Source organism: Perognathus longimembris, chromosome 8, assembly GCF_023159225.1.
Source record: "Perognathus longimembris pacificus isolate PPM17 chromosome 8, ASM2315922v1, whole genome shotgun sequence".
Taxonomy (NCBI): Eukaryota; Metazoa; Chordata; class Mammalia; order Rodentia; family Heteromyidae; genus Perognathus; species Perognathus longimembris.
In genome coordinates this window covers 26,742,346-26,755,107 of record NC_063168.1, presented here as the reverse complement: position 1 = coordinate 26,755,107, position 12,762 = coordinate 26,742,346, and the positions used below count along the sequence as shown (strand labels likewise).

General features: G+C 35.1%; 1 protein-coding gene across 3 annotated transcripts in view; it reads left to right on the top strand.

Moving 5' to 3' along the window:
* Positions 1–12,762, top strand: part of Exoc6b (exocyst complex component 6B) — a 530,388-nt gene that overhangs the window by 232,806 nt on the left and 284,820 nt on the right. The window lies entirely within an intron of this gene.

The window sequence follows — 12,762 nt, the reverse complement described above, 5'->3', positions numbered from 1 at the left end:
CACTTTTTTTTTCTTTAAAAAGTTTTTCTTTTAAACAATAGGAATTTATTTCTCATTGTTCTATAGGCTTGAAGACCGTAGAAGAAAGTTTCCAGCAACATTCTCCTTAGTGGAAAGGGAAAACTCTCATCTTTTCAACCTTGTGTGACACTAATCACATTCGTGTAGGTGCTGCTGTCATCATCTAATCACATTCCCACAGCCCTTTCTCCTAATACCAGCACAATGGAGAATGTTTTGAAATTTGAAGGGAATGGAAATATTTAGGCCATGGAAAGTATATGTCATTTAGTCCTGTAGTTCAATAAGTTTAGGAATAGCTTAAGACCTTGTGTCTATTTATTTTTAGTATGTGTGTATGTGTGTGTGTGTGTGTGTGTGTGCGCGCACGTGTGTGTAGTTTTACAAAGGAGTTACCATTGAACAAAGCAGTTACCACTCTTAATCAATGAACTTCAAGGAATTCTATCCAGAGCAAAACAACAAAAGGACAGATAAACTTAAAAGAAAGGAAAAAATGCAACTGTTTGTGTTCTCAAATAATTTTGTTCTATCTTGAAAAACCCAAAGAACCAAATTAAAACTAGGTAATATTCATGACTATAACAAGGTGAAAGAGTGAACTTATAGATACCAAAATTAGAGGAAATTCAGCAAGATTTTTATAGATACATGCTTGTTAGCAAAGGCAAAAGAATAAAGTAAGTAAAATAATTCCTTGATTTCTCTCCTTGAAGTGAGAGAAATGATCTAGTTACTATCAAGTCTTATAAATCTACAGTTATGAGACTAATTGATATCAGTAGAGGAATAGGCATGTTAATGGCTGAGAATAGAGAGTGCAGAAATAGACCCACAAACATATTTGACAAAATAACAAAAACGTTTGAGCAATTGGCTCTGAGATAAGTGAATGTCCATAGACCGTCTCCACAAAAAGAAAAAGGAGACTGAGTTGTCACATTTATTATGAAAATTGTCATTATATTTAATATAAAATGTGTCACGTACTTAAATGTAAACCTATAAAACTTAGAAAAAATGGGGAAAAGTTTTTACAATCTAAGGGTAGATACAGAGTTCTTAGTTGGTAGCCATAGAAGGAAAAAGGTTATTAATTGGATTTCATCAGAATTTCACACTTGGGCTATGGTAAATATCATTATGAAAACACAAACAGATGGGGTAGAGTGAGAGAAAACATTTCAAACCATATATCCAACAAAGGAGTATAATGAGAATGTATACCTTTTAAAACTGAGTGGTTAGAAAGTCCCCAAACAGTACAATGAGGAATTTAGCAAAAGAAGTCTGGGTAAAAACTTAGGAGGCATATGTACACCTTGAAAATAAATAGATGAAAATATATTCAATATAATTTTGTATTCATTAGAGGAAATCACATTAAAGCTACACTGAACTACATGGATACACATTTCACAATAATGACATCATCAAAGGCTAGCCCATATTCTGGTGTCATGTGAGATGTAGAATGCTATCACCACACATTTAGTCATTTCCTTATGGCTCAGTATGTGTATTCCATGTAACTTAGCTAAGTATTATTCCTGGTTAACTTATTTCAGAGAAATGAAATGTAGGTGAATGATTAAGTAAACAGTGGTATATTCATACCGTAGAAGATTGCTTCAGAAATACAAAGGAAAGAACTAAAGATAAATAGAGAATCCTGAATGAATCTTCAGTGGTTTATATTGAGTGAAATAAAGTAATCTGAGAAGGCAACTTGTTATATAATTGTATTTTTAAAGTTCTTAAACTGACAAAATTGTAGAAGCAGAGAGAAGATTAGTGGTTCCTAATGCATTTTGACTCGTATCAATGTCTGTATTCTGGTTGTGATATTCAATACCATTTTCTAAACATACCATTGTATGTACCATTGGTAAACTAGATGAAAGATGGGTGAGATTTTTCTGTATTATAGCTAATAACAGTATTTATTTATTTTCATAATAAATAACAGTAGATGATGCAATGATTTTATCCCATTTTTATTTTATTTGTTTCTTTTAACTTATGTTATACTACTTGTCAGTTGTAGACCAAATATTACTCATTCAAATATTACTCACTTCTGCCTGTTTTTCTGACCATCTAAACTTCAGTAAGTCAAAATTATTTATTCTTAGATTCTCCTTTTTTTATTTCTGTACATTATCTGTTATATCACTTAACTATTCAAAGGCTACTGTGTGTGTCTGTGTGAGAGAGAGAGTTCATTTGTGTATATGTGCATTTGTATTGGCATACATGTATGCAGATGTATTTGTGCACACACATATATGATAAATGCGACTTTGAACTGTAGAGAGAAACCATGTGTCTTTAATAAAATATCTACTACATACATTTATGTATCATAAAAAATAACTTGTATAACTCAGTTTATAAAGTATTCCAGCTGAACCTCTGGTTTTGTGTTTTTATAGCATTCACTTCCTTGTATACATGGGAAGTCACTTAGAAGCTTTATGCCTAGTAGGTTTTCTACAAAATGCTTACCTGTACCTCCCTCAAAGTCCCTATCTTTCAGTCTGAGGACAACAATCTTTTATTGTCTGCATCAATTAGTAAGATCATGACATTATTTTTATTAACATTTTTCAAAGCCACATTTTTCTATTAGCTCTTCAATAATTGTCCAGAGACCTGATTCATTTTCACAACTTGAAACAGAATGAAGGTTTGTCTGAGTAAGTTTGAACTTTGACAGCAAAGTACCTTAGCTATTTAGAAGATTGTCAGGTCTGAGTTAGGTTCTAGGAAAAGTTTCTTAAAACTTGGCAGTATGGGGGGAGGTATTGGGAGAGAGGGAAACTGGGAGAAAAGTGAGAGAGGGGGTAACTAGTTTGATAAGAAATGTACATACTACCTTACATCAGTAACTGTAGCCCCTCTGTAAATCACTTTGACAATAATATTAAATTTAAAAAAATTGGCAGTATGAAATTGGGCTTTGAATAGTAACTTTGGAAAACTAGCAACTTGGGGAATAGTTCTTTGTGGAAAATGCAGAAAATCCCGATTTTCTTGACTCCACTTGAAGGAATGACTGTCCTTGCTTAGCATGTGTAGGCAGTTCTCTCAGTTATTTTTGGTGTCTCTCATTGTTGGACAAGTAATTTGACTCTCTTCCTTCTCACAATCCCTTAGTAGCCCCTGATACGTTAGGCATCACTGAATGGATTGGTGGGACTTGAAAGGTATATATTTTAAATAATAGTGTTTTAGTACCATAATTTGTCTTTTAACTATGTTAAGAGTTAGGTTTTATTAAAATTTTCTTGTTAATGACTACAAATTGATTGAATCATATTCTGTAAATAAATCAGTGTATAGGATGCACAGTTACAGATTATTTGAGGTAATGTTTCCCTAACAAAAGGACACTGATCTTAAAAGTGAAATTCAAATCTTTCCCTGATCAATTGCCCTAATCATAAAGGAAGTCTGCGTTCTTGTCCTAGCCAAGTAAGTAAGTTGTAATTTTAAACAGTTTGGTTTACTAAGCATGATTAAGATACCATTCGCTTTGAGGTTTACCCTTTCACTTTAAGGTACAACTGTTTATCATCTTGGGTCAAAGGTTATAAAAAGTAGTCATCAATTAAAGCTTTATTGCTTGTAATTGCTAATGCTATGAAAGGAGCCAGCTGAACTGGATCTCATAATAAAAGACCCTTTGTTAAAATATTTAATAAATTAACACTCTGTCTTGGAAGCGGGAAGCTAATTACAAAGACCAAGATTGTTAATCATAATGTTTACTTTCTTCAAAAGCACAGACTCAACTGCTCCATAATCATTAGACACCAGATTTCTTTCTTGTTCTGTTTTTCAATCCTGCACACTGTGTCAGTCCCCGGAGGGAATGCTCTTCTGTAGTTCATGCTTGGGTATGGCAGGAGGAGGAAATGCCAAGACAAACACAGGTTATAGGGCCATCTTCAAAATAAACAGGACTCTGTTAGAATGTCAGACTGCCTCTGCTCTTTTCAAAAAAAGGTCAGAAGTTTATGTAGATTCATTGTGATAGGCTAATTGAATGGGGATATTGGGGAATATTGGGATATTGGGAAGTAATGATATTTTTTGATGATAAATTACTAGTTCAATTCTTTCCCGAATACAGTTTATTCTCCGACGTGTTTTAACACTATTGTGGCCCTTGAAATTCAGACATATTGAAAAAGCTCTAATGTTTAGGTAGTAGGGCTGTAATACCTGCCTCCATGACTTCTGAATGACCTTACAATGGGAACTCTGAATGAGCGTTTGCATCTGGGAATTGAATGTTTCTAGATCTAAGCAATAGGGGGCATCCTGGGATTGTTCTTTATACATGTTTCTGCAGTCTGATCTTTAGGGCAGCTCTAATGAAAGAAAGTCCTGCTTTGGACCTGCTGTGCAAATTAGCCATATGGTGAAGTGTAATATCCCGCTGAACATCATTATGGGGCCCTATGAAAAGCACTACCCTTTACACATGGAAGCAAATTAAAATAGCCCTTTCAGTTTTTTTCGTTTTTTTCTTTTAAACTCTGAATAAACCTGTCTTCACTTGGATGCTTGTGATAGTTAAAAGGTAGTTCCAGCTGCAGTCAGGGCGGTGAAATTATAAACTTCATCCAAGACCAAATGGAAATATTGCTTCCTGTAGGCAAAGCCGGAAGAACAATGGTGTGGGCTTCCCTTTTTCCATCACCCTCCCTAGTTCTTTGTCTACATATTCTGGCTTCACAATCTAAGGTTATTTTCTGTCTTGTGGTCAGTGAGAAGGAATTAGTTCACTCTCCTATAGACTGCATACCCATCAATATCTGCCAGGAAAAATGTACTGTGAAGTTCTGTTGAGCCAGATAATAACATTATAAATACTTCATGAGAGGATGTGAGGTTTGTCCTTTGTTTGCTGTGTAGATGTTTGGCCCTTATGAGGAAGTGACCCGATGTAAACTTTGGTTTCTTTGCATAATGAGGCATGAAAATACCACTGAGGTTAGAGGTACAAGACTTAGTTAATCATATGACGTATTCAGAGTGTCTGCGCTGTCCCTTCAGATCTTTGGGGATTGGTTCCAGTACTGGTGGAAACCAAAGTCTGGATGCTTAAGTTCCTTACATAACATGGCATAGAATTTGTATAGAGCCTGCACACATCCTCCATAATTTGAAATCATCTCTAGATTAGTTATATGCCTGATATAAAATCTGTATTGTTACTATACTGCATTGTTTAGGGGATGATGAAAAGAAAAATTGTCTATGCAAGTTCAACACAATGATGACTTGAGTGTTTTGGAGATATTGACAGTCCACAGATGACTGAACCCAGAGATGCAGAACCTACAGACAGGAAGGGCCAACTGTATACAAAGTACATTTTCACCTTTTATGAGAAAAGGGAAATGCACAGAAAGATCTTTTGGATGGCCTTCTATTTTTCCCCCAACAGTTGGATCACATGATCCTCACTTATTTGATGAATGGTATACATTTGAAATTGGTGGCTGCAGAATTTGGCTTTGAGATTTGTTAGCAGTAAATTTTACTTTTACAGAGAAAAATGCAAAGCTTCACTCATTTGTCCACATTCACTGACAATGAATGCCACTATTTATATATCTAGACATGTGTCTGGATATATGAAGAATTCAAAATTTCACTTGAAATTTTAGTTTTAAATATTTAGTCAGTGTACTCTAGTGTTTTCCTTTTGTATGCAAATATAGTTATTACATTGAAAATGAAATTCTGGCATTTGAAAAGCTAGAGAGTATGGCACATGTTTGAATGGAGTTGAACAATGTTGTGGGTCATTACAAATTTACGATATTAGAGAAAATATTTTCTATGCAAACATCAGTGAAAATATATATACAATCAGATTTTGTTTATGGTGTGTCTTTGTGTATATGACACCTATTTAAAGGAGTGAACTGTTTGTAAGGGAACACACCAAAATTAACTCTCAAGTGATGTGATTATGAATTGCTTTTATATACTCTGCTCAATTACAGCTCACATAGTTTACTTTTGCAATTAATACTTTAAAAGGAGAAAAATTGTGGGAGAGAGCTACCAGCAAAAGATAAAAAGAATTCTAAAGCCTGGTGCTGGTGGCTCACACCAGTAATACTCAAAAAGCTGAGATCTGAGGACTGTGGTTTGACGCCAGCCAGGAAAGTCCATGTGAAACTCTTAGCTCCACTTAACTAGGAAAAAGCTGGAAGTGGATCTGTGACTTAAATTCTAGAGCACTAGCCTTGAGTGGAAAAGCTCAGAGGCAGCTCTGAGTTCAAGCCCCAGAACCGGTACCGGTACAAAACAAAACTAAACAAAACAAAAACCCAAACCCCATTATTTCCAGCATATCATATAGTAAAATCTAGTGCTGAGACTAATGATTAGACTTAGAGAATGATCACTGACATTCTCTCTTAAGCTTAGTATTGGATTGATGTAATAATGCATATTTAAATAAAACATGAATGTGATAAATAAAGTACCCAGTGAATTGAAGAAGAATATTTTTTCTCTTGTTTAGGAATTAAATAAAAGTATAATGCATGATGTGATCATTTAGCTCTTATATGCATATAGATTTCTCTGTGCCTATATGATAAGAAGTTTCTTGTGAGATACATTCATGAAAATACAGATTTAAGTTAGAATATTTAGATTAGATTTCAGGTGGCATGTACACATTTAAGTCAGTCTTAACTTTTACCAAAATGCTTTAGATGCATAAAAATAGGAATGCTTTTTATAACAATATTGAGAAATAAGACTGATAATTAACATTTTGTTTTTTGTTGGGTTAGTTGAACAGATTAAAAAATAGGGTTTTTGAGTGATATATGTTTTGCTGCTGTACTATGAACTATGAACAAACTTTATAAGACAGAATGCACTGTATCCTTTTCCTTTTGTACAAAACACAGTGGCACATGGAAAAATTAAATTCTGGCTGAATTGATGAATATGTGACTGAGTATCATAGTATGTTTGTGTTGCTATAACAACATAAATCACAGACTGGATAACTTGTAAACAATAGGAATTTATTTCTCATGGGTCTAGAAGTACTCCAGGCCATGATAGGTTCAGTTTATGGTGACCAGGGGTCTATTTTTTTTTTTTTGCTGCATCTTCCAGAGAATAGTCCTGTATGTTCTTGGGGCAACAGAGATGAAGGAAGCAAAGCCCCTCCTTCAAGCCCGTTTAGAAGGATTTAATCCCATCTTTGAGGGCTCTTCCCTTATTACCTAACCACTTTTATGGTTAAGTCTCAATATACACATTTCGAGGGACTCATTCTCACTACAAGGTTTGGGGATCTCTCTGGCTCATTGATTTTCCTTTTCAAATCTGCTTGAGTGTGGGCGAGAGGAAAAGGGTGCTGTTGGTGGCAGCACATGCTCCAGAAAGTCACTGTGAACTCTGAGCTGGTGAATACCGAATCACTGCTACAGGAAATGCATGGTTAGCTTCCTGTGAGTTTCTGGTTACATTTTCCATTAAACAAGTATATGTTTATGTTTAAAATATTTTATTGTTGATTTATTAACATGATTCTTAGCCAATAGCACTGTTAAGGTTTGCAGCTCTCTCCCCCCGCCCTGCTTTTTTTTCTGCTCTTCATTCTCTTTTTTTATTGAGTTTAAATTACTACATATATATTACAATGCACATTTTTACCTTCACAATGATGAAAATTATCATTCTACTCTCTGTAGCTTATGAAGTCTATGAACTTTAACAATAAAACTATTTTCTCCATTTCGGGTGATGATGCATACATTACTTTCCTTTTGTTTAGTAACATCTATTCCTTCTTTCACTCTAATTCTTTCCTTTCCATTCCCACCCATGAGTTGCTTAGTTCACTTTCATCAGTGTCTGATGTAGCTGATGGTCCCCTCTGCTATATTATTATTATTGTTGTTGTTATTATTATTATTATTACTACCCACTTTCCACTCATTCTGTGCCCTGCTCCCAGCCGCCCTTGGGCATATATCCCTTATATGAGGTAGGGAAAATAGAGTAATCTAAAAATCATAGGACATTTTCAGATGAGGACTTTTCTTCCCTTATCTTTGGGGTTCTTAGAGGTGCTTGGGTCTTGCTATTTGATTCTTTTCTCCCAAGGCTGTCCTCTTTTTACTGTATTTTTGTATCTTCAGTCCTGTTTACTTTGTTTTTATCTCATTGCATTTTAAATCTAACACCCACATATCAGGGAGACCATATGACATTTGTCTCACTGTTGACTTATCTCGCTCAACGTGATTTGTTCTAATTCCATCCATTTTGGAGCGAATGCCATTATTTTATCCTTTTTAATGGCAGTGTAAAATTCCATTGTATATAAGTACCACATTTTTTGAATCCATTCATCTGTAGTGGGGCATCTGAGTTGTTTTCATATCTTGATCATTGTGAACAGTGCAGTAGGGAACATGGAGGTGCAGGTGTCTTTGTTGTATCCTGGTTCTTGTTGTTTAGGATAGATGCCTAAGAGTGGCATGACTGGGTCGTAGGGTATGTCTATGTTTAGTTTTTTGAGGAACCTCCAGACTGCTTTCCAGAGTGGTTGTACTAGTTTGCATTCGCACCAGCAGTGCAATGGGTTTCCTCTTTCTCTACATTGCCACCAGCATTTGTTGTTGTCTGAATTTGGAATAGGCCATTCTTACTAGGGTAATGTGGTATCTCAGTGGTTTGTAGCTCATTTAACATAAAACTTTTCTGTAAGTCATACCACAGCCTTTCTGAGCTCAGGAGCACTGGGTAGCATTTTAGTGCTATAGTTGGGGTCTATTTTAAGTAGCAAAATCAACAGAACACACAAAAATGTAAAAAACGTGGTATTGGGTAAACTGAAAATGATACTTGTTTGCAGTGTGAAAACAAGAAGACAGAGGGTTGCCTTGCTTGACCCTAATGGGAATGAATGCACTGGACAGTTTAGAATTTTCAAAATTCTACACGTCTGTGAATGACTGTGAAATAATTCTCAGTATTGATTTTGGAGTTACAAATAGCTGTTAGGAAGTAGGCAAATTTGCAAATACAGAGTTTGTGAATAATGTACGTCAACTGTGTATCTTTCTCTTGTGTTTCCTTTCTTATTAAATGATCCCATAAAATCATTTACTCACATTAGGTACAGTACATTCTCTTCTTTCCTTCCTATACTTTATATCCATATTTTATCAGTTATCAGCAGGTAACTATCTCTGTCTCACTGATACTTTTGAACCTAATGTTTTCTTCCTGTATTCTATTTGCTGTTTTATAATATCTAAAACTCTTACTGTCATTAGATCAGATGACCAAATAATTTGTAAAGTCTTTCAGTCTTACTTTTTGTTGTTGTTGTCATCCCTGTACTTCATACCCTGAAGTTTTAGCAATGGGAACTTCTTTCAAATTCTAGAATGTGTGATACCTTTTCCCTCAGAATCTCTTTGTTTCTTCTAGGAGCATTCTTTCTTTTTTCTCTGCTTAGTTGACTTACCTTTCACTTAAGAGTTTAAATGCTATCCTTTTTCCTGTGAAGCTTTCCCCATGTCTGTTCAGTCAGTGAAAAACCCCCTCCTCTCAGTCCACTCCAAATCTTAGGATTCTGTAGTTCATTTTATCATCATTATTCATTAGCATATATATTGCTTGTTTACTTATTAGTCTTTAACTCTTAAGTAAAATTCAGTCTTAAATTATATTAAATTTGTTGAATTCAGCCTTAAATTCAGTTAAGCCAGAGATAATTCTGTGTGTCCGTATCTTAGGGTATGTTAAAGACTTGTTTTTGTGACACTGTATGCATTACCACAAAACCTTTGGAACACTGTGTGTGTGTGTGTTTTGTTTTGCCAGGCCTGGGTTTTAGACTCAGGATCTGAACATTGTCCCTAGCTTATTTTGCTTAAGGCTAGCACTCTACCTCTTGAGCCACAGTGCAACTTCTGGCTTTTTCTGTTCATGTGAGGAGTTGAACCCAGGGCTTCGTGCATGCTAGGCAAGCACTCTACCACTAGGCCACATTCCTAGCCCCCGGAACATTGTGATACAACACAAAGTAGGGAATAGAACAAACTTTCATTTGCATATTTTTCATATCTATATGATCTATATGCCTATTTTTTTATCTATATCTTCAACACTTTCTTTTTATTCTAATATGATTGAGAATGATTGATGTGTAACCTCTCTAGTTCATCTTTTGATCATTTTGTTTGTTTGTTTTTTGTGCCCATCCTGCGGTTTGAACTCAGGGCCTGGGTATTGTCCCTGAGCTTTGTTATTCAAAGCTAGATTCTAACACTTGAACCACAGCTCCGCTTCCAGGTTTTTTGGTAATTAAATGTAGACTCTCATGAACTTTTTTGCCTAGACTGGCTTCGAACTGTGATCCTCAGATCTTAGCCTCCCGAGTAGCTAGCATTACAGGCATGGCCCAACAGTGCCTGGCAACACTCTGTTCTCAACTTTTACATTTATGCCTCTAGTCCACGAAATTGGAATAGGGAATAATAACAGGGAAAAGAATAATCAAAGGTGAATTTATTTAGCAGACACAAGGGAAAATCCAACTTGGTTTTGTAAATGAGGCAGCCAGACTTATTAGATAATTTTGTCCTTGCTTTTGTTTTTATTCTATTGAAGGAATATTTAAACAGCAAAACGATTTCCAGGTTAGACTTAAGGTTCATGCTTGGTTTTTATATAGAATTTTATCTTATATGTTTTCTATCATTTACAACAACAACAAAAAACAGTATATTATGGTCTAATTAGAAAGAAGACCTTGCCTAAACTCTCAGGTAAGTGTATCTTGGCTTTAAACCATGTTGAACATGTAATATCACACTATAATAATAAAGGTCCTTTAGGACTGTTAACCTTAAAATGAAAAGCCCTTCAGTGTGTACAGAATGTACTTGACATTTAATAATACCACTATGTTTTGAAATGGTGACAAGTGGAGAATAACTTTAACAAACCAAATAAAGATTTCCATGTATTGCTTAAACAGAATCATTTACTTCCTCATTTACTTACGGGCGAAGAAAGACCTGAAAGAGCTGTCCTGTTATTTTGATTTCATTTTATAGGCAAAAAAATGTGTCTACAGTTATAATCACTTTTGCTATTTAAGAACTTTGTTTTTAAGTTGCACTAGGGCATAACAAACCAGGAACCATGGGTAAAAACCCAACATGCTCCCTGTGTTGTTAGTCTGACCTCTAAATTAAAACTGATTTTTACCTGTTTAAAATTTAAAAAGAATAATATTTCATGATAGGTGAAAATTACATGAAATTCCAAATTCAGTTTCTATAAATAGGGTTTTATTGGAACACAGGCACACTCATTTTAAATATTGTCAGCTTTTGCATTATAGCAGCAGAATAGACTAGTCACCCACTAGCCTAAATTTTACTACCCTTTACCTGTTCTTGAGATACATTAGTGTGTTTGCATGAGTTAGTACCTTAAGTCAATTTTCTCATTTGAGAGCCAATTTAATAATGTAACAAAGAAGTCACTTGAATAAAGTTCCATATATTTTTAGGAAGTGGGGGAAACTGAACTGCATTACTGCATTAGCTAGATTCTGCTAGCGGTGGGCAGGTCTTTCATTTTTAATATTGATTCCATCTTATAAAATAAATACGTGCATAATGCTTATTGTTTACCTGATAGATATTTCTCTGATAGCTTAAGAAATCTTCTAAATCCTCATAACAACCATATGAGGTTAGCATCTCTACAAATGAGAAAACCACAGCACCAGTGTAAGTGAAATTTAAATAGAGGGACTTAAATTAATGGAAGGGAAGTTATACAGCTATTTCTAGCAGTTATTAGGGCAGAGTCACAATTTGAGTATATTTGCTTGATTCCAAAACCTCTGTGTTATTCTGTGTTTCCCTTTTGATTATGAAGATCATTTAATCATAACTAGGGCATGCTATTTTAAATTTTAGAGCTAGTATTAATGTTGCGTAGCTTCTATAACAAAGTACTACAAACAATAGGGCTTTCAAGAACAGAAATTAATTTGTCCTGGTTCTGGAGTTTTAGTGCTTTAACTCAGGGCCTACACTTGGTACCCTAGCTTTTTTTTTTTTCCCCCCTTCTCAAGTCTAGCATTCTACCATTTGAGCCACAACTCTACTTTTAGTGTTTGGTGGTTAATTGGAGATAAGAATCTCACTGACTTTCCTGCCCAAGCTGGCTTTGAACCAGGATTCTAAGATCTCACCTTCTTCAGTAGCTATGATTGTAGGTATGAGCTACTGGTGCTGAACTCTAGTTTTGGAGTCTTGAAATCCAAATTCAAGGTGTCAGAACAACAAAGCTCCCTTTGAACTGAGTAGAATCCTTCTTTATCTCTTTCTAGTTTCTCTTGGTGACAGTAATCCTTGGTTTTCTATGGCTTGAGGTTATATCCTTCTAGTTTTTGCCTCCTTCATCATGTGGTCTTCTCCTTCTGTGTGTGTTTGTCTTCGAGTCTTTTTTCTCCTCTTCTACTAAAGGACACAAGTAATACTGTATTAAGATACATGGGGCACTAGGTAATTAACCTGCTGTGGTGCTATTTTCAGTTTAGGTTATTTCACTGATCTGGAAATGACATACATTTTGGGGAGACACTTTGACTATAGAGCTGTTGAGTTTTGAGCTTATAAGCTTAATATTGTTCTCTAAGCATCTTTTATA